The 18,313-nt window shown below is 44.0% G+C and overlaps 1 long non-coding RNA gene across 1 annotated transcript; it reads right to left on the reverse strand.

Annotated features, from left to right (window-relative positions):
* Nucleotides 1-6,383: 6,383 nt before the first annotated feature.
* LOC117877428 lies at nt 6,384-17,975 on the reverse strand. Its single transcript, XR_004645708.1, has 3 exons — nt 17,873-17,975; nt 13,766-13,844; nt 6,384-6,490 (listed from the first exon to the last, which is right to left on the reverse strand). It is a non-coding gene; the product is annotated as an uncharacterized LOC117877428 (long non-coding RNA).
* Nucleotides 17,976-18,313: the final 338 nt, after the last annotated feature.

Below are 18,313 nucleotides of genomic sequence, written 5' to 3' on the forward strand. Positions count from 1 at the left end.
GCTGCAGGCTGAGTTAAGAGCCCACAAAGGTACTGGGGCTGCAGAGGGGCAGCCCAGATATAGGCAGAGGCAGCTGGTCTAACTCCTCCTTGCTGATGATGAGTGGTTTACAGACTGCCATCTGCCCCAGTGAGTGGGGGCTAAATGGAGACTGGCAGTAGCCACTGAGGCAAGGTGGGGATAGAGAGTTGGGGGTTCCCCTAGGAGGGGAGACCCAGAGTGAGGGGTTACTGTGGTGGGCAGAACCCCTGAGCAAAGGGCACCGGGGTCTGGGAGGGACATGGGGTGGGGAGAGGAGGAGCAGCGGCAGGCAAGACACCGACCTACAGAGGGCGCTCTGGGCTGGAAGAGCTAATTCCTGAGATGACCAGCAGAAGGTCCATGCTGGTGAGTTGTCGCCCTGCCACACAGCAGAACATAATATGTCCTGCAAATTCTTAGCATGTGTATGGGACACCTTTCTGAATCAGAAATTTGAGGAAACAACTAGGGGGTCATCCATTTTCAACCTGGTTTTGACCAACAGGGATGAATTAGTTGCAAACGTGAAGGTGGTCAGGAACTTGGGAGGACGTGATCAGGATCTGATAGAATTAAAGATCCTATGGAAAGAAGGACCTGAGAACAGCAAAACAAAGACACTGGACTTCAGAAAGGCAGACTTCAGCCAACTCTGAGAAAGAGTAGGCAAGGTCTCATGGAAAAAGACCAAATAGGAAGAAAAGGAGTCAAATAGGGTTGGCAGTTCCTAAAAGATGTAATACTAGAGGCTGAACAGCAAGCTATTCCGACACAGAGGAAAGATCAGAAGAGCCATAGGAGGCCAACATGGCTGCACAAGGGCTTTTTAGCTATCTAAAAACCAAAAGGAATACATACAGAAAATGGAGGAGTGGCATGTCACCAAGGAAGTTGTCATAACTATAAAGGGAAGGGTAACAGCTGTCCTGTGTACAGTACTATAAAATCCCTCCAGGCCAGAGACTCCAAAATCCTTTTCCCTGTAAAGGGTTAAAAAGCTCAGGTAACCTGGCTGGCATCTGACCCAAAGGACCAATAAGGGGACAAGAGACTTTCAAATTTGGGAGGGGGGGAGAAGGCTTTTGTTTGTGCTCTTTGTTTGGGAGTTCGTTCGCTCTTGGGACTGAGAGGGACCAGACATCAATCCAGGTTCTCCCCATCTTTCTAAACAAGTCTCTCATATTTCAAACTTGTAAGTAAAAAGCCAGGCAAGGCGTCTTAGTTTTACTTTGTTTTCTCAACTTGTAAATGTACCTTTTACTAGAGTGTTTATCTCTGTTTGCTGTACTTTGAACCTGAAACTAGAGGGGGGTCCTCTGAGCTCTTTAAGTTTGATTACCCTGTAAAGTTATTCTCCATACTGATTTTACAGAGATGATTTTTACCTTTTTCTTTAATTAAAAGCCTTCTTTTTAAGAACATGATTGATTTTTTCCTTGTTTTTAGATCCAAGGGGGGTGGATCTGTATTCACCAGGAGTTGGTGAAAGGAAGGAGGGGGAATGGTTAATTTCTCCTTGGTTTAGGATCCAACGGGTTTGGATCTGTATTCACCAGGGAATTGGTGAAAGGTTTCTCAAGGCTTCCCAGGGAAGGGAATTCATTTGGGAATGGTGGCAGCGGACCAGATCTAAGCTGGTAGTTAAGCTTAGAAGTCTTCATGCAGGCCCCCACATTTGTACCCTAAAGTTCAAAGTGGGGAAGCAGCCTTGACAGAAGTATACATGGGAATAGTGCAAACATGTAGGGACAAAAAAACAAAACAACCCAGGAAAGCCAAGGCAAAGAATGAGTTACAGCTGGCAAGAAATATTAGCAACAACAAGAAGGGGTCATTCAAATATATCAAACAAAAAAAGATCTAGGACTGTGTTGAGGTGGTGAGCTGGTAATGGAAGATGAGAGGAAGGCAGAGCTACTCCATCCCTTCTTTGCTTCAGTCTTCTCACAAAATCAACATGTGACTGGATGACTAGCGAAGTTACCATAGATCAGGGATCTCAAACTCAAAACACCACGAGGGCCACATCAGGACTAATACATTGGCCTGAGGGCCACATCACTGAAACCTTTTCATACAACAAAGTGTAATATAGTATGCTATAAAAAGTCAATGTATTAACTATTTTAAAACTGTAATGCGAAGAAGGGTTTTACTAAAATATAAACACCTGTAACTATTCCTTATATGGTTAGTAACACTGATGATGATCTACACTAACAGTCTATCAACATAGCTGTAATGGCAGGAACTTTTTAAGTAACTATTCGTACAAAATACGTTGCCACTTTTAACAAAACATTCTTCCCGATTACTTACTGCAAAGAATCATACATGCTGAACTTCATACCTCAGACTGCTTGTCTAGTCCATGAGGCCCTGCCCCTACCCCGCCTCTTCCCACCCCAGTATTAGGATTGGTTAGGTAAATTTCAGTAAAATGATTGGTTAAGGTATATCTGAGAATATTACTATATAAATTAGGGGCAAACAGGAAGTAAGTTGGGATTCGAAAATAAGGAAAAAGGAACTTGGGTTTAAGTTTGCTGGAAGTTCACCCCAATAAACATCGAATTGTTTGCACCTTCGGACTTCGGGTATTGTTGCTCTCTGTTCATGTGAGAAGGACCAGGGAAGTGAGAGGGTGAAGGAATAAGCCCTCTAACAGAGGCATAGCATACAAGTCAATTAAGGTGACAGTACCGCTCTACTTGGTGCTGATTAGGCCTCAGCTGGAGAGTAGTATAAGGGCCCTACCGTCAATCAAACCCTAACCTCGCCCTTTGAGCCCTTAAGCCCCGCCCTGCCCCTTGAGCACTTGGTCCCTCCCATCTGTCACCTGAAGTTCCACCCCATGGGGGTATTACTTCCAGGGTCAAGGTGCCACCTGACCGGAAGCAAGGTGTGTCATGTGACCACTCTAAGAACTCCTACCACCACTCTCTACCAATCAGGAGGGGTTTCATCCCAAAAGGACCGCCCCGAGAGGAGATTTTGACCAATCAGGGTGACTTCTGGGGCGGTGGTGAACCACCCGGAAGTGGGTTGTGTGACCCCTCTAAGAACTTCCCCCACTACCCTCTACCAATCAGGAGGGGTTTGTCCCGAAAGGGTGGCCCCAAGGGGAGATTTTGACCAATCAGGGTGACTTCCAGGGCGGGGGTGACCCGTCCGGAAATGGGTCATGTGACCCCTCTAAGAACTTCCCCCTCCACCCTCTACCAATCAGGAGGGGTTTCGTGCCAACAGGACCGCCCTGAGAGGCGATTTTGACCAATCAGGGTGACTTCCAGGTTGGGGTGACTCCTCCGGAAGTGAGTCATGTGACCCCACTAAGAACTCCTCCCAAGGCCCTCCGCCAATCAGAGTGCAGCACCATTACCCCATAAGTCCCAGCGCCAGACAGAGCGGCCATCTCTTACCAAGGACACGTGTTTTTGAAATCGCAGAAAGCCTGCTGAGAGGAAACATGGACTCCTTCACCACCCCCGTGAGAACTTCGGACTTTGTTTTAGCTCCAACCACCTTTGAACTTGTGTGGAGCAGGTGTTACATCAGCGACAGTTCCAAGCAGGACCCTTTGACCCAGCCATTGATGGATAAGTCGGAACCCGACCCCAAAACCCTTGTGAGGCACCCCGATGAACGTGACTGCCTCTCTCTGTCCACCCCCTCAGAGGTGGAAGGCGATTGCGGCTCGGGGGAGGCACCGGTGGACAAAGCGAACGGAAAAGACGGAGCTCAGGTAAAATGAATGATTAAGAAGCGGCGGTCAAGGAGGGGTGGGTAATGGGGTAGGAACCGGGGGTTGCAGTACAAGCAGTGAGGGGTGCTTACATGGTTTCTTTTCTGAAAATCTCTCAACAGGTCGACGATGCCTTTTTAGAGGCCTTTAAGAACTTACACATTGGAAGCCCTGTGGGAGTAAACATATCGTGCGTCAGCTGCTTTTGCTCATGTCTGAGACACAGATCTCAAGCCAAAAAGGACAAAATGGAAGAATGAACCATCTGAGACTCCCTTATGGTAGGGGTCATGGCATCCATTTTTACAGGTGGCTGTAAAAGGTCGTGTTAAACCAGGCGATTAATAAAACTTATTTAAATATGTCAATATGAATGTGTTCCCTTTCATACTCGTGATAGTAAAAGACAGTACCAGTAACAGTCATGTCTACACAGGCGGCGCTGTTAAAGAAAATATATTACGCCCCCGGGGAAGTTGGGCGCTTCGGCGGGATCAACCCTCTTTTTCAAGCGGCCAGAAAGCATAGTAAAACTTTAAACAGAAGACAGGTAACGGCATGGCTTTCAGACCAGGATGCTTACACTTTACACAAACTGGCTCAAATACGTTTTAAAAGAAACAAGACCATTGTTTCAGAGGTGGATGCGCAGTGGCAGGCAGATTTGGTGGATATGCACCAGTTCTCCAAACACAACAGCGGTTTTAAGTACATCTTAACAGTGATAGACATTCTATCCAAATATGCCTGGGCCTTAGGCCTAAAAGACAAGACGAGTGGTGAGGTATCCAAGGCCTTTAAAGCTATTTTCAGTGAAGGTCGCGTGCCTCAAAAATTACAAACCGATCAGGGGAAAGAATTTTTAAACAAACCTTTAAGTGGATTATTAAAGCGGCATGGAGTTCACCATTTTGTTACCAATAATGAAGTCAAAGCAGGAGTTGTGGAGCGATTTAACAGCCCATAACACCTTTCGCTACATTGACGTCTTACCTGACTTTATAAAGAGTTACAACCAGAGCTTTCACAGAACTATACGTACCAGACCCATTGATGTTAACCCTTCAAATTCTCTGAAGGTATGGAAAATGGTTTACGGAGATGGTTTTAAAATAAAACCGGTTGTTGCCCCGTTTAGAAAAGGTGACCACGTGAGACCAAAGGCGCTTTTGAAAAAGGTTATGAACAGACGTTTACCGATGAGATATTCATAGGGGATGAAGCCTTAACCAGGGGCCAGAGACCTGTATACCGCTTAAAAGATTACGAGGGTGAGGCAGTTACTGGATCTTTTTACCCTGAAGAATTACAAAAAGGAAACCCCAAATGAGCCAGGATTTACAGGATTGAAAAAGTTCTAGCAGAGAAAGGAAAAGGGAGAAAAAAGCAGCTACTGGTGAAATGGTTGGGGTGGCCCGATAAGTTTAACAGCTGGGTGGAAGCTTCTCAACTCTGTGACATCTAGACACGAACAACAACAAAAAAAAAGATTCCTTCTGCAAGGACAGAGAGAGAGAAAAATGAGCGACGGCGGGTTTTACATTACTTTGCCCAGCAATGCCAGCTCTGCAGTTTTTCCCCAAAACACCATCTCGAACTTTACAATACGGCAAATTAAGCCCTTGGATCTCCCGGGTGCCTGGGAGGTGGGGTTAGTGGAAATACAATACCCGCACAGCTGGAATACTATCAACGAAGACACCCCTTTCAAAATCACCTTTGGAGCTACAACGTGGAATTTCGTCTTACAACGAGGTTATTACTCGACCATACCCGAATTACTGGAGCATATGAACAGCAACATGGCTCGTCATCCTGGACCGCCTGAGGTGGTCATGAACTATGACCCTGTGGGTAGAAAAGTGAGACTTAAATCTACTGATTTTATGTACATGTTTTCTACTGACGGGGAGCTAGATAACATTCTGGGTTTAGGCCACAAACGCAACGTCCAAAAATTCCCCTTCTCGGCAGATATAACAGGAGGTTTTAACTCCTTGTATCTATACACGGATGTCGTAGAACACCAGTTTGTGGGGGACTTTTCTGTTCCCCTGTTATGCTGCGTCCCTGTCTGAGGAAGGAACAACGAGTTTGTTACCATCACCTACCACAAACCTCATTACGTCCCTGTCAGTAAACATCGACACCATCACCATTGAAATAAAGACAGATCAGAACAGACATGTCTCATTTCGCTTCGGCAAGGTGATCGTCAAGCTGCATCTGCGGCCGCGGAGAGAGCGAGGTTTCTAAAAAAGCAAAACCCTATTATGGCGATCCCAAAAAATTATGGCGACCCCACCATCTACAGGAACTATTACAAAGCCCAGGCTGGATACGCCCTTCCTGGATATCATGGGGCCCCCGTGATGTACGGGGCAGGTGTGGGTGGAATATTTCGTAGCCTGTTTCGAAAAGCCGTACCGCTTTTGAGGAGGGGGCTAGAGATTATTAAACCCCACGTAAAAACCGCCGCTCAAAACATAGCTAAAGATGTGGTAGATCATGTCTCCCGTGCTGTTCTGGAGAAGGTGGGGAATACAGCTTCACAGGAAGGATCGGGGCTGATGTACATTAAAAGGAGGAAGAGAAAAAGAAATACGTCATACCCGTGATGCACAGGTCCCCCGAAACCCTTTAAAAGAAGGGCTTTGACACGCAGGGCTGGCCATAAGCGAAAGTCCAAGAGGAAGCCTGGGCGAAAGAGGAGACGCGCTCTGCCTGGTAAAAGAGACATATTTTAATCAACATGGCTTTTGTTCACTGCGGGTCTGAAGAGTGCACCAAATCCGAACTAGACTTGTTTCAAATAGCTCCTACACAGCCCAGCATCGAGAAAAGCATCTATATCAAGGTGCCGCCTCTATCGGCCATTACGGAGTCTGCCCCCATTGACTTTTTTATAGCAGGGAATGGCATAGATTATATGGATTTAAACAACACGCTGCTGTACCTGTGTTGCAAGACTGTCAAAGGAGACAGAACTGAACTCGCCGTGGACGCCGAAGTGGGTCTGATGAATTACTCCGTGGCCTCTATTTTCATTCAGTTGGATGTCACGCTGGGAGACCACCTCATATGCCAAAGCAACAACTGCTACCCTTACAGGGTCTTTATAGAATCGGTGTTCAATTACAGCAACGACACCCTCGCCACGCAATTTTCCGCCGGCCTGTTTTACAAAGACACTATTGGACAACATGAAGAAACAGAGTTGGATGGAGGGAATCTAGGGTTTGTGAGGTGTGCAAAGCTGACGGCCGAGAGCAGAACGGTAGAGCTGCTGGACCATTTACACAGCGACCTGTTTTTTCAAGAAAAACTTTTGTTAAACGGAGTGGATGTGAAAATTAAACTGACACGCAGTAAAGACGCTTTCTGTTTAATGGGCAGTGCGGCTGAAGGCTTTAAACTCTGCATTGTATCAGTGTCCCTTTTTGTGAAGAAAGTATGGGTGGCCCCGGGAGTCCGTCTGGGGCACGCGGAGGCCCTGTTTACCGCTAATGCTAAATACCCTGTGGACCGTGTGGGAATGAAAGTGTTTAGCTTCCCCGCGGGCAGCAGGGTCAGTAACCAGGAGAACCTTGGGCATGCCTAGCCTTGCTCAAACCATGTTTCATGTCAGAACAACCATGTGGCTTTTAAAATGCATGTGGGTTTTTTGAAAAGTGTATGGCTGCAAACTTGGTTTGGTGTGTTTTATAAAGCTGCTGTTTTGTGTGTGTGTGTGTGTGTGCGCGCGCGCGGGGGCCTGTGCAAGGCATAGTTTTTTTTTTTTTTTTTTAAGTACTTGGTTTGTTTTAAACAGGGCTTTTTTTTTTTTTTACTGTGCATAATGTGATGGGTTTTTAAAATGGGGTTTGAGGCACTTGGGGTAGGGGTGAATGCTACTAACTAAACCAAAGGCACATGGTTGGGGCAGAACAACCATGTGGCTTTTAAATGCATGTGGGTTTTTTGAAAAGTATTTGGTTGCAAACTGTGGGTTTTAAACTGGTGGTATGTATGTTTTAAACTAACAAGGGTTTCTGTGCAAAATGGATTTTAAAAGCAGTTTTGGTTTTTATTCTGCAAAATTAGATGTATTTAAAAACCTGTTTGTTGTACAGCCTGAATTGGATTATTTTGTTGTAAAGCTATGACTTTTTAAATAGAAAAACACCCTAATGAAGTGTGTGTGTGATATGTATGTTTACAAGATGGTTTCATGTGTTTTATAATAATGTTGTTGTTTGCTCCACAGTACAGTCAAAACATGAGAGATCCTTAGACCAGAGGGAAAACAAGCTGAAAAGAAAAAGGAAAGAGACCGCTGAAAAGGAAAATTCACCAGCATCAGTGACTGATGGATGGATGACGCCCTGTAAATATATTTTGCTTATTGGTTTGGTTGTTCTATGAGGTTTTGTATTTTAAGTAAATACATAGGTGTGGGTGAGAGAGGTGGTAAAGTTTAGTTTTTGTAAAATGTTGTTGTTTTTTCCCCCTCATAGGCCTGGGCAACTTTTCTGACAATGCTGTAGTCAGAGATAAAAGGACATCTCCTCCAGAACTGCCAACAAACCAGGAATCTGCTTTGAGACCTTTAACAACGCAAAACAGCACAAGAGTGCAGCTGAAGCATCTGGGCGGTCCAAACCTCATATATGTCAAACCCAAGGACAAAACAAAAGACTCTGGTAAAAAACAACCATGCCACCACAACTCCAGTTCCTCAGTGGCCACCACCACACCAAGCCCTGAGGAAACTGTGAGCGAAAACACCCACATTCACAAACCCAGAGCACGCACTCTAGGGGTTCTAAATGTGCGCAAACCCAGAGCATGCGCTCTAGGGGCTGCGTTTAAAAAACCATGGACTAAAAGCTTCTGCGATGCTGAGGTATTGCAATCACACAACCAGCACTCTAGTTCCTCAGCGGTGGCCACCACCACACCAAGCCCTGAAGAAACTGTGAGCGAAAATGCCCACATTCACAAACCCGGAGCATGCGCTCTAGCGGTTGTGAATAAAAAACGAAGAACTGACAAACCATTCTCCCATAACCATAAGCTTGTCACAGCTCCCCCATATTCTAGTAGTTGGGAAGGGGTTGAGGCTTCCCTCAGAAAAGTGGTGGAGGATGTATCCTCGGGTAGTCTAAAAGAACGGGATTCTAGAAAGAAATGGGAAAAATATGATGCTTGGTTCAGAGCCATGCTGAAAAACATAAGGGCTGGAAAGGGTGGCTCTGAGCAGGCATGACTAGTCGTGAAAAGGGGCCTGAGTAAAAGGGGCACCCTCCAGGGTACACATCAGCTCATGTGTAAACAAAAGGGGGGACAGTGCTTGGGTGATAAACAGATGGCTGCCAAAAAGTTCCAGGCCCGGGTTGTTGTAAAAATTTTAAAAAGGGCTAAAGAGGTAATGAGGAAAAAAAAACAAAAACAAAAAGAGATGCCCCCTACTGGAGGTTCTCAAACTGGCTTGTCTGAAAATGGGGAGGCGGAATCAGACTCTGGTTTAGCAAATTCCCCAGAGGGCTCTCTAGACGGGTTCCGTTCTACTCCCAATGACCCTAATGGAGGCGCCTCAAAGTCTGACTCTCAAATAGCATCTAATGTAGAAGATGCCGCTAATGATCCCGTAGAGGAACCCCCAAGTAACCCCGAAAATGCCGAGGTGTATATGGAGAGAGTGAGAAGTTGGCAACGTGAAGTATCCAGATTTGGGGGGTCGGTGTATTGTGAGGAATTTCATTTTGTCAATCTTGAGCAAATAAATTCAGCTCAGCAGGTTGTTGAAGCCATACACCGGGGAATACAGTTGGTGCTCAATGACATTAATGGTAGGGTAGGCCCTGATGATTATGTTCAGTTACGTTTAGAGAGCCGTAATTTAACAAACTCTTTGTTTTTGGTCAAAAGAACTAGGGATGAGCTGTCTGCTGAGGATTTCTTAAATCAGACCTCAAAACTGCTACAGAGCAATAGAGAGTTACATGTCGATGGGACATTGCGCCTCGTTGTGACAGTTGTAAAAAACAGGGGTGGGGGTGCTCATAGAGTTTTAAATTCTATCCTTAATAGTCAAATTATTCATAAAAAGAGACTGTGTTTAGTAGACCTGACTTACACCGGTACCAATTTGTGTTTTGCGGGTGGGCTCTTGGCCGTCATGTCCGATCGTAAACCTACGGACGCGGAATTGTTAGCGGAGGCGAGACAGTTACATGAGAAACTCGGGAGGTCAGATCAAAAAAAGGTTATGCTCAGCGACGTAGCAAAGTTTGAACAGCATTTACATACAAGTCATGGAAGGTGACAGTACCGCTCTACTTGGTGCTGATTAGGCCTCAGCTGGAGTTCTATGTCCAATTTTGGTTACCAATATATAGAAAACAGGTGGAGAAACTGGAAAGGATCCAGAGGCGAGTGACAAAGATGATCAAAGGGATGGAATGCAAACCATATGAGGAAAAGCTGAAGGAACTGGGTATGTTTAGTTTGGAAAAGAGGAGATTAAGGGGGGCCAAGATAGCAGTCTTCAAATACTTGAATGGCTGCCATAAAAAAAATGGAGAAAAGTTGTTCTCTCTTGCCACAGAGGCAATGGGTTCAAACTACAGCATTAAATCTCAGGAAGATTGTCCTACTGTTCTTACAGTTAGGAAGATGAAACAGACTGCCTAGAGAGGTTGTGGAAGCTCCTTCACTGGAGGTTTTCAGAAGGATGTTAGATAGCCATCTGTCTTGGATGGTTTAGACACAACAAATCTTGCATCATGGCAGGGGGCTAAACTAGATGACCCTGTCTATGGTTCTAGGATTTTGGTGAATCATAAGAGTCAGAAAAACTTAGTTTCAGTCAAATGAAGTGTTTCATTTTGTATGCAGTGTAGTTGTAGCCACGTCAGTCCCAGGATATTTGAGAGACAAGGGCAGGGAGGAGAAATGAGGTAATATCTTTTATGCAATTATGTGTAGCTCGAGCGTTTGTCTCTCTCACCAACTGAAGTTGATCCAATAAAAGATATTACCTCACCCCTTGTGCTTCATTGTTATTTTTAAGATAAAGGAAATTAATCAGTCTACCCCTCTCCCAACCTTTGGCCAAGTGATTGGGGCACTCACCTGGGATGTGGGAAACCCAGGTTCAAGACTCCAACCTAGAGCAAAGACTTCAGCTTAATGTTTCTTCCTGGTAAACGTCTTAACCACCAAGCTATAGGATATTCTGGAGTTAGTCACTCAATCTCTCCTTTTGAAGCTTCCCACTTTTTATAAATACTTGTGTTCCAGCTCCTGCTCCACTGAATATTCAAGTGTCTCCCCTTTCCCAGTGCTCTAACTACTGGGCTATAAAGTCATTCTCTCACTCTCTGGCCCAATGACTACTCAAGTATTTTATACCAAGTGAACCAGCTTTAGCAGGTGAGATTAAAAAGCACTCCCGCTCCAAATACTTAATAGCCTGGTGTTTAGAGTACACCTGCTACAAAGTGGGGATTCATACTTGGTTCTCCCACAACCTATCTAAAGGTTATAAAGATGGGGGACACCACTCCTCTACCAGTGTTTTTGGTGCTTAAATCCCACCTGTGAATCTATCCTGAAAAATTAAAATGAGACATTTTGTTAGTGCTGAAATGGTTCATTTTGACATTATTTCTTCTTCTTTTTTTTTGACTGAAGTATACATACCTATCCCCAAATCCAGATTTAAGTTTGGAGATGTATTTTTTTTTAAGATGACCTGCAAACTCTTAAAAAAAATCCAGTTGATTTAGTCATTTGTTTAATGTCCTAAGGACTGTGGTCAGGGCAGGGTGGAAAATCCAGCAAATAATTGATAACAAATTCTTATATTTTATAAGTCCTGCTGTTTAGCACCGCCAGCGCCTGCCCTCCATGTGCCCCAGTATGCATTATGTTGGTGACATCACACCTACTGGGGTTCTGCAATGGGGTGGAGAACAGTGGAGTCAGGTACCTGCTGTTTTATTTTATTTTCATAATATTGCCTAAGTTTGAATAGAAATATTAATAAACTTTGCAAAAAACTGCATTACCTACAGATCCCTAAAACCATCAGTGATATTTAGAAGTAGATGTGGAATTGAGATACACCTGGCTATGCTGAGGAAGACTCTAGGCCAGAAGAGAATGTTAGGCAAGCTAATGCAAGGCCAGGTCTTTGAAACTAGAGTTCTCAGGAGCATGAGATATAGAAATAAAAACCCAGTCTGAGGTTTATTTCAGGAGATTATTTTGGTTAAATCATCCTTGACAATGCAAATTCCAGACTGCTGCATTCCTGCCAAAAAACAAAACAAACAAAAAAAAAAACAGGAAGCAGCATGAGCTGAGGGATGTGCTGGCTGCCGCTTCCCGCAGCTCCCATTGGCCTGGAACAGCGAACCGCGGCCAGTGGGAGCTGCAATTGGCCGAACCTGCGGACGCTGCAGGTAAACAAACTGTCCCGGCCTGCCAGCGGATTTCCCTGACAGGCCGCGTGCCAAAGGTTGCCAATTCCTGGTCTAATCAATAAACATATTTACCTATTATAGACATTTGTAAAATACTCCTTCACCATAGAACCTAAGTGCCTCTGATCCCAATAGTTTGTTTATGGGTCAGTCACCATAATGACTAAATGTGTTCTCACTTCTTAAATATCTTTCCAGCCAGTTTGGTCATTTGGTCATCTGTTTCCAGTTGACCCTCCATCAGGTCTAGTTAATCTGTGTGTGGATCATCAAATGATCCATTTGTTGCACGTGAACAACTGGTAGGAGCGATAGCCTTCTCTGCTCAACTTTTCAGATATAACGGAGAATGTGTATCCTTCACCAATTCCCTCCTGTTCCTGCTTCAATCTCTCGGCTAATTTCTATTCTATCAAAAATACTTTACAGTAGAGATGCTGCTTTGGCACAGAGCTGTTCAACATGGTGTAATATGAGAAAGTGACTGACTAGAATATATGAAAGAATTAATTCCTTTGTTTCTCTAGGTCCTTGAAAACTGTGCTCCCCACATGACTAAATTATTTCAAATTTCAAGAAAAGGTGGTTATGCTACCACTCACGTTAAGAAAGAACACATTGGTTTTCTATCTCTGTTGTAATGGGAAAGGGCTAGGAAAATATGGGAGAACAGAAACAGTTTCAAGCTGGCAGCCAGGCTGAAGACCCCGGTGAGAGTTGCTCTTATATAAAGTCTGAGGCCTCTCTCAAACTCAAAAATATCCTAAGAAAATGGTTGGATATGGTTTCCTTTTTTGTGCATTGATACCTGATCCTGAAGAGACTCAGTTGTTAGGGTTTGATTCATAGTATTGATGAGACATCAGATAATGCAGGCTCAATCAGGTTTTATTAGTCAAAGACAAAACATCATTATAGAAAGGTTAATACTTCTCGAATCTGGAAGACAGCAGTGCAGCGTTCATACTATCCTGAAATTATGAGCTTCACACTACTCATATACATACCTGGCATGTTTATAACCAACAAGCTTACCTAAGATTTAACCACCCTTTCTTACCAGTTTCTTATCTTGTTTTCAACATTGTTTTCCAGAAGTCAGCAAACTTAGAGACATCCTGCACCAGCCGTAGCTTGTTACAGATTGCATATTGGTCAAGTGTCAAAAGAATCATCTGTCTTCTCCCTAGCATGCTGTCCAAGCTGTACTAATCACACTATTATATTTGCAAGACAAAAATACATCTCATCTCTGTCAGATTCTACAGACACATAAAACAGGTTATTGAGAGTTTACTGTAAGCTTAGCATGAGTGCAAAGCATGCTGGGAATTTGCTTAATAGTTATACACTGTTAGCATAGGCATAAAGAATACAAAGCCTTCTCGAAATATTTATTGGCTAACAGTTGATTGACTCAATCAATGGTGATTCTGTAAAGCAACTACTAATTTGGGGTTGTCTTAGTTAGGATAATGACAATGAACCATTTTTCGGAGACTATAGGAAGAAATACCTTAAAACTCACCTGGAAGCAACAAGGGATATTGTGTGTCCTATATGCTGGAAATACTCTGAGAGGACTCCAGTGTAGACAACCCCAACTGCTAAAAAATCACAAGTCAGGGCCCTAAAACAAGGACGTTTTTAAAAGTAATACATTTTTGGGGATCTTCTGGATTTTGATCATTTAGGGTTCATGTTTTCAAGCTTTTCTCTGCAACCACGATAGCTAGCAATTTTCTTTTTCTTTTTAAAATTAAAGCCAAAATTCTCATGTAATCATATGAATTCAGAAGCTAGATTTTTAAGGCTACATACTAGTTATCATGAGACTCATGATAACATTGTGAGTTGGCTACAATGGAATTCCATTTTTATTAAACTAAACTGGCTCTTTATTACATCAACTATTTACAGAGCTGCTCTAGCTCCAGTTTAGCAATCCTAGCCATAGGCATATAGAATTGACTTCCTCTTTCCTCCTACAGCCCACACTCCTCCCTCCAACTTCCATGCAGGTTGTTACAATGCGGAATACAATAAATGAGAGAGCAAGAACTTTTAAAAAAGGGAACAAAGCATGCTGGCTTCTCTAAAGCACGGCCCACATGGGCATTATTGGAGCTCGGCCCTTAAAGGCAATGGAATGATGGAAGATGTCGTGTTGAGTACTCTAGAGAAATGTTATCCAATGGATCAGATGACAAAGGGAATCTTGTGGCTCACTTCAGATGGGTGCAGGAGTATATATAAGGGAGACCTCTCTCTCTAAGACAGGGATGAGGGTGCTTTAGCAATAGCAGGCATGAACTAAGAATGTGTGTGAGGGTTGGGAAGGAAGAGTGGGAGAATTGCTTGACTCATACTCATAGACTTTAAGGTCAGAAGGGACCATTATGATCATCTGGTCTGACCTCCTGCATGCTGCAGGCCACAAAACCGTCCCTACCCTTCCCTTGACTCTGCTGATGAAGTCCCCAAATCCTGTGTTTTAGTGACTTCAATTGGCAGAGAACCCTCCTGCTAGCGATCCCTGCCCCATGCTGCGGAAGAAGGCGAAAAACCTCCAGGGCCTCAGCCAATCTACCCTAGAGGAAAATTCCTTCCCGACCCCAAATATGGCGATCAGTAAGACCCCGAGCATGTAGGCAAGAGTCTCCAGCCTAACCCTTGTTAGCCATTATACTATTTACCTACCATTGCTCGGTATTCCTCAGCTAATATGTTTTACCATTAAACCATTCCCTCCATAAACTTATCTAACTTAATCTTAAAACCAGACAGGTCTCTCGCCCCCACCGTTTCCCTCGGAAGGCCTTTCCAATATTTCACCCCTCTGACGGTCAGAAACCTTCGTCTGATTTCAAGCCTAAACTTCCCCACGGCCAGTTTATATCCATTCGTTCTCGTGTCCACATTAGTACTAAGCTGGAATAATTCCTCTCCCTCCCTTGTATTTATCCCTCTGATATATTTAAAGAGAGCAATCATATCCCCCCCTCAGCCTTCGTTTTGTCAGACTAAACAACCCGAGCTCCTCCAGTCTCCTTTCATATGACAGGTTTTCCATTCCTTTGATCATCCTAGTGGCCCTTCTCTGCACCCATTCCAATTTGAGTTCATCTTTTTTAAACATGGGAGACCAGAACTGCACACAGTACTCCAAATGAGGTCTCACCAGCGCCTTATACAACGGAAGCAGCACCTCCTTATCCCTACTAGATATACCTCGCCTAATGCATCCCAAGACCGCATTGGCTTTTTTCACCGCCACATCACATTGTCGACTCATAGTCATCCTCCGGTCTACAAGAACCCCTAGGTCCTTCTCCTCTTCCGTTACTTCTAACCAATGCGTCCCCAGCTTGTAACTAAAATTGTTGTTAGTCATCCCTAAATGCATCACCTTGCACTTTTCACTATTAAATTTCATCCTATTTCTGATACTCCAATTCACAAGCTCATTCAGTCTCCCTGCAGAATATCCCTATCCTCCTCCGAATTGGCAACGCCTCCCACCTTCGTATCATCCGCAAACTTTATCAGTCCACTCCTGCAATCGGTTCCGAAGTCAGTTATAAATAGATTAAATAAAATGGGTCCCAAAACTTTGAGAAGAGGGTACTGTGAAGGTTTAATGGAAAATCAACTACTGTAGAAAGTAGCCTTTGAGCAAATTAAGCAAACATAGAGAGCAAAATTAACAGCTGCTTAACTTTTTAGGAACATAGTTTACATTTCAGTCAGCTGCCATTGATCTACCCCATATCTACCTTTGAAAAAAGGGTTGTATTTACATAGGGGGTATTTGGTGTTTTTCTTAAAGTCACAGCATCTGGATTTTTGTGATTACAAGAGTATCTCTGCTTTTGTTTTTTCTTTACATGAAGTTTCTAGCCCCAATGCAGATAAAAGCTTGAAAATGTGGAATCAAGTGCACTGTAAAGGCTCAGAAAGGAAATCAAAAGACTTCCTTCCCCTCTTTTTTTAATCTTGTGTTTTCTGGTCTTGATTCATGATTTTTGATTTTGGGGTTAGCAACATTGTTAAAGACTTAATTTTATTATTTTGTTTTGGGTATTACTATCAGCTACAAAAGCCACAAAACTACAATGTAAGCACAGTTTTAAGCCTCCCTTGTAACTTCCATTGGAGGTTTCAGAGACCCAGGGTAAGCTTCCTATAATGATGACTCGGCATTTATACTGATTTCTATCTTCTCTCTTTAAGACTATGTTGTGTATTAGCCATTGTATCCTGAAACTAGAAATATTTGTACCTGAACTGTTTATTGCACAAATTCATAATTTGAGGGGATTCATAGAACTTTTTACACTCGGTATAAAGAGAACTAAGAGATAATTGACTCAGAAGAGGCAAGGTAGGAAGAATTAAGGGATGACTAACAGACTTTTCTGACTAGAATAAAAAACCCCAGCATTGGTTAAGATTTATTTCCCTCTAAAATGTATTTTGTATATTTTTTTCTGTAAGGTGTGGCCTTGCTGCACATGAGTATTTTGATTCATACCTGCTTCAGGATGGTTGTCTTTGTATGTAACTTTACCAGCTTGCCATGTTTTTAAAGACCACATGAAATTACTTTTAACAGTCATAGGATTTGGATATTTTTTTGTCTCAATTGAGCTCCAATGGACATGCAACCTTACAAAATCACTGAACAGTTTAATGCTCTTGTGCTTAATTGACAGTCTCTGAAGTGGCCTGGAAGTCTAGAGTAGCAGTGGTCACAGAGAAACAATTAAAAACAAAGATGCCCAAAGGACTTATATAAAACAAGCAAAAACATCCAACATTCTAAATGAATCAGACACAATAAATTTTTTTTGCAGTAGTTACTATGTAAATGCAGGATCTTACTGCTTATTTTTGGTCTTCTTCCCTGACTCCCTCCTACTGTTAAGTCCATTAAGGGCTTGTCTACACTACCTGCTGGATCGGCGGGCAGCGCTCGATCCAGCGGGGGTTGATTTATCGCATCTAGTACAATAAGCTACAATAAGGGCTTGTCTACCCTACAGCACGGGGTTGATCTAAGATACGCAACTTCAGCTACGTGAATAGCGTAGCTGAAGTCGACGTACTTAGATCTACTTACCGTGGTGTCTTCACTGTGGTAAGTCGACAGCTGATGCTCTCCCATTGACTCCGTTTGCGCCTCTTGTTCTGGTGAAGTACTGGAGTCGATGGGAGAGCACTCGGCAGTTGATTTATCGCATCTATACTAGACGTGATAAATCAACCCCCGCTGGATCGATCGCTGCCCGCCAATCCAGCAGGTAGTGTAGACAAGCCCATAGACACCACATAAGATATTTTTTTCTTACCTCAAACAGATTATTGACCAATGTCCTGATCTTGGAACCACTAACAAACATGAGTTATATTATGCAGCTGAGTAGTCTGGACTGCTCGGCTGTGTTATAAATTACTCAAGTGCAAAAGTGTTTGCAGTTGAAAAATTTCTAGAAATTAATCACTAAAAACTATAATTAAAAAGAATGCTTATGTGCATTTTAATTATTTTAATGATAATTTTCCAGTTACACTCCTGTTAACTCCAGTTACACCGTCAGGATCAGGTCTTGCTGAGGCTGCTGTTCTCACATACCTCCTTTCATGAATGGTCCTTTAACAATGGGTGTGGCCTGAGCGTCTGGCGATCGCCTCGGTGAGGCTTTCCGCGCGGACAGTTGCACCTCAGGTGAGACCCAGCAGCGCAACCGCAAGGCCTTTCGGGAATTGTAGTCCACTCAACCGTCTCCTATGATGGCGGCGTCGGCGCCTGAGGACTACATGTCCCACAGTGCTATGCGTCGGGGGCCCTGGCGCCCGGAAGGCCGCTCTCTCTCCCTGTGGCAAGGCGGCTAGTTCAAGTTGCCATAGCGGCGAGGTGGGGAGGAAGCTGAGCAGAGTTGGGCGGTTGGAGCCGGCGGGGTGGGGGTGCCCTGATGCTGAGGTCTCTCGCGAGGTGAGGAGGGGGCTCGGCCCCCGTGGCGTGTTGGGCCTGGGTGGCTCCGGAGTAGGACCCGGGGGCGGGGGCCAAGTGGTC

Source organism: Trachemys scripta, chromosome 4 (genome assembly GCF_013100865.1).
Source record: "Trachemys scripta elegans isolate TJP31775 chromosome 4, CAS_Tse_1.0, whole genome shotgun sequence".
Lineage (NCBI taxonomy): Eukaryota > Metazoa > Chordata > Testudines > Emydidae > Trachemys > Trachemys scripta.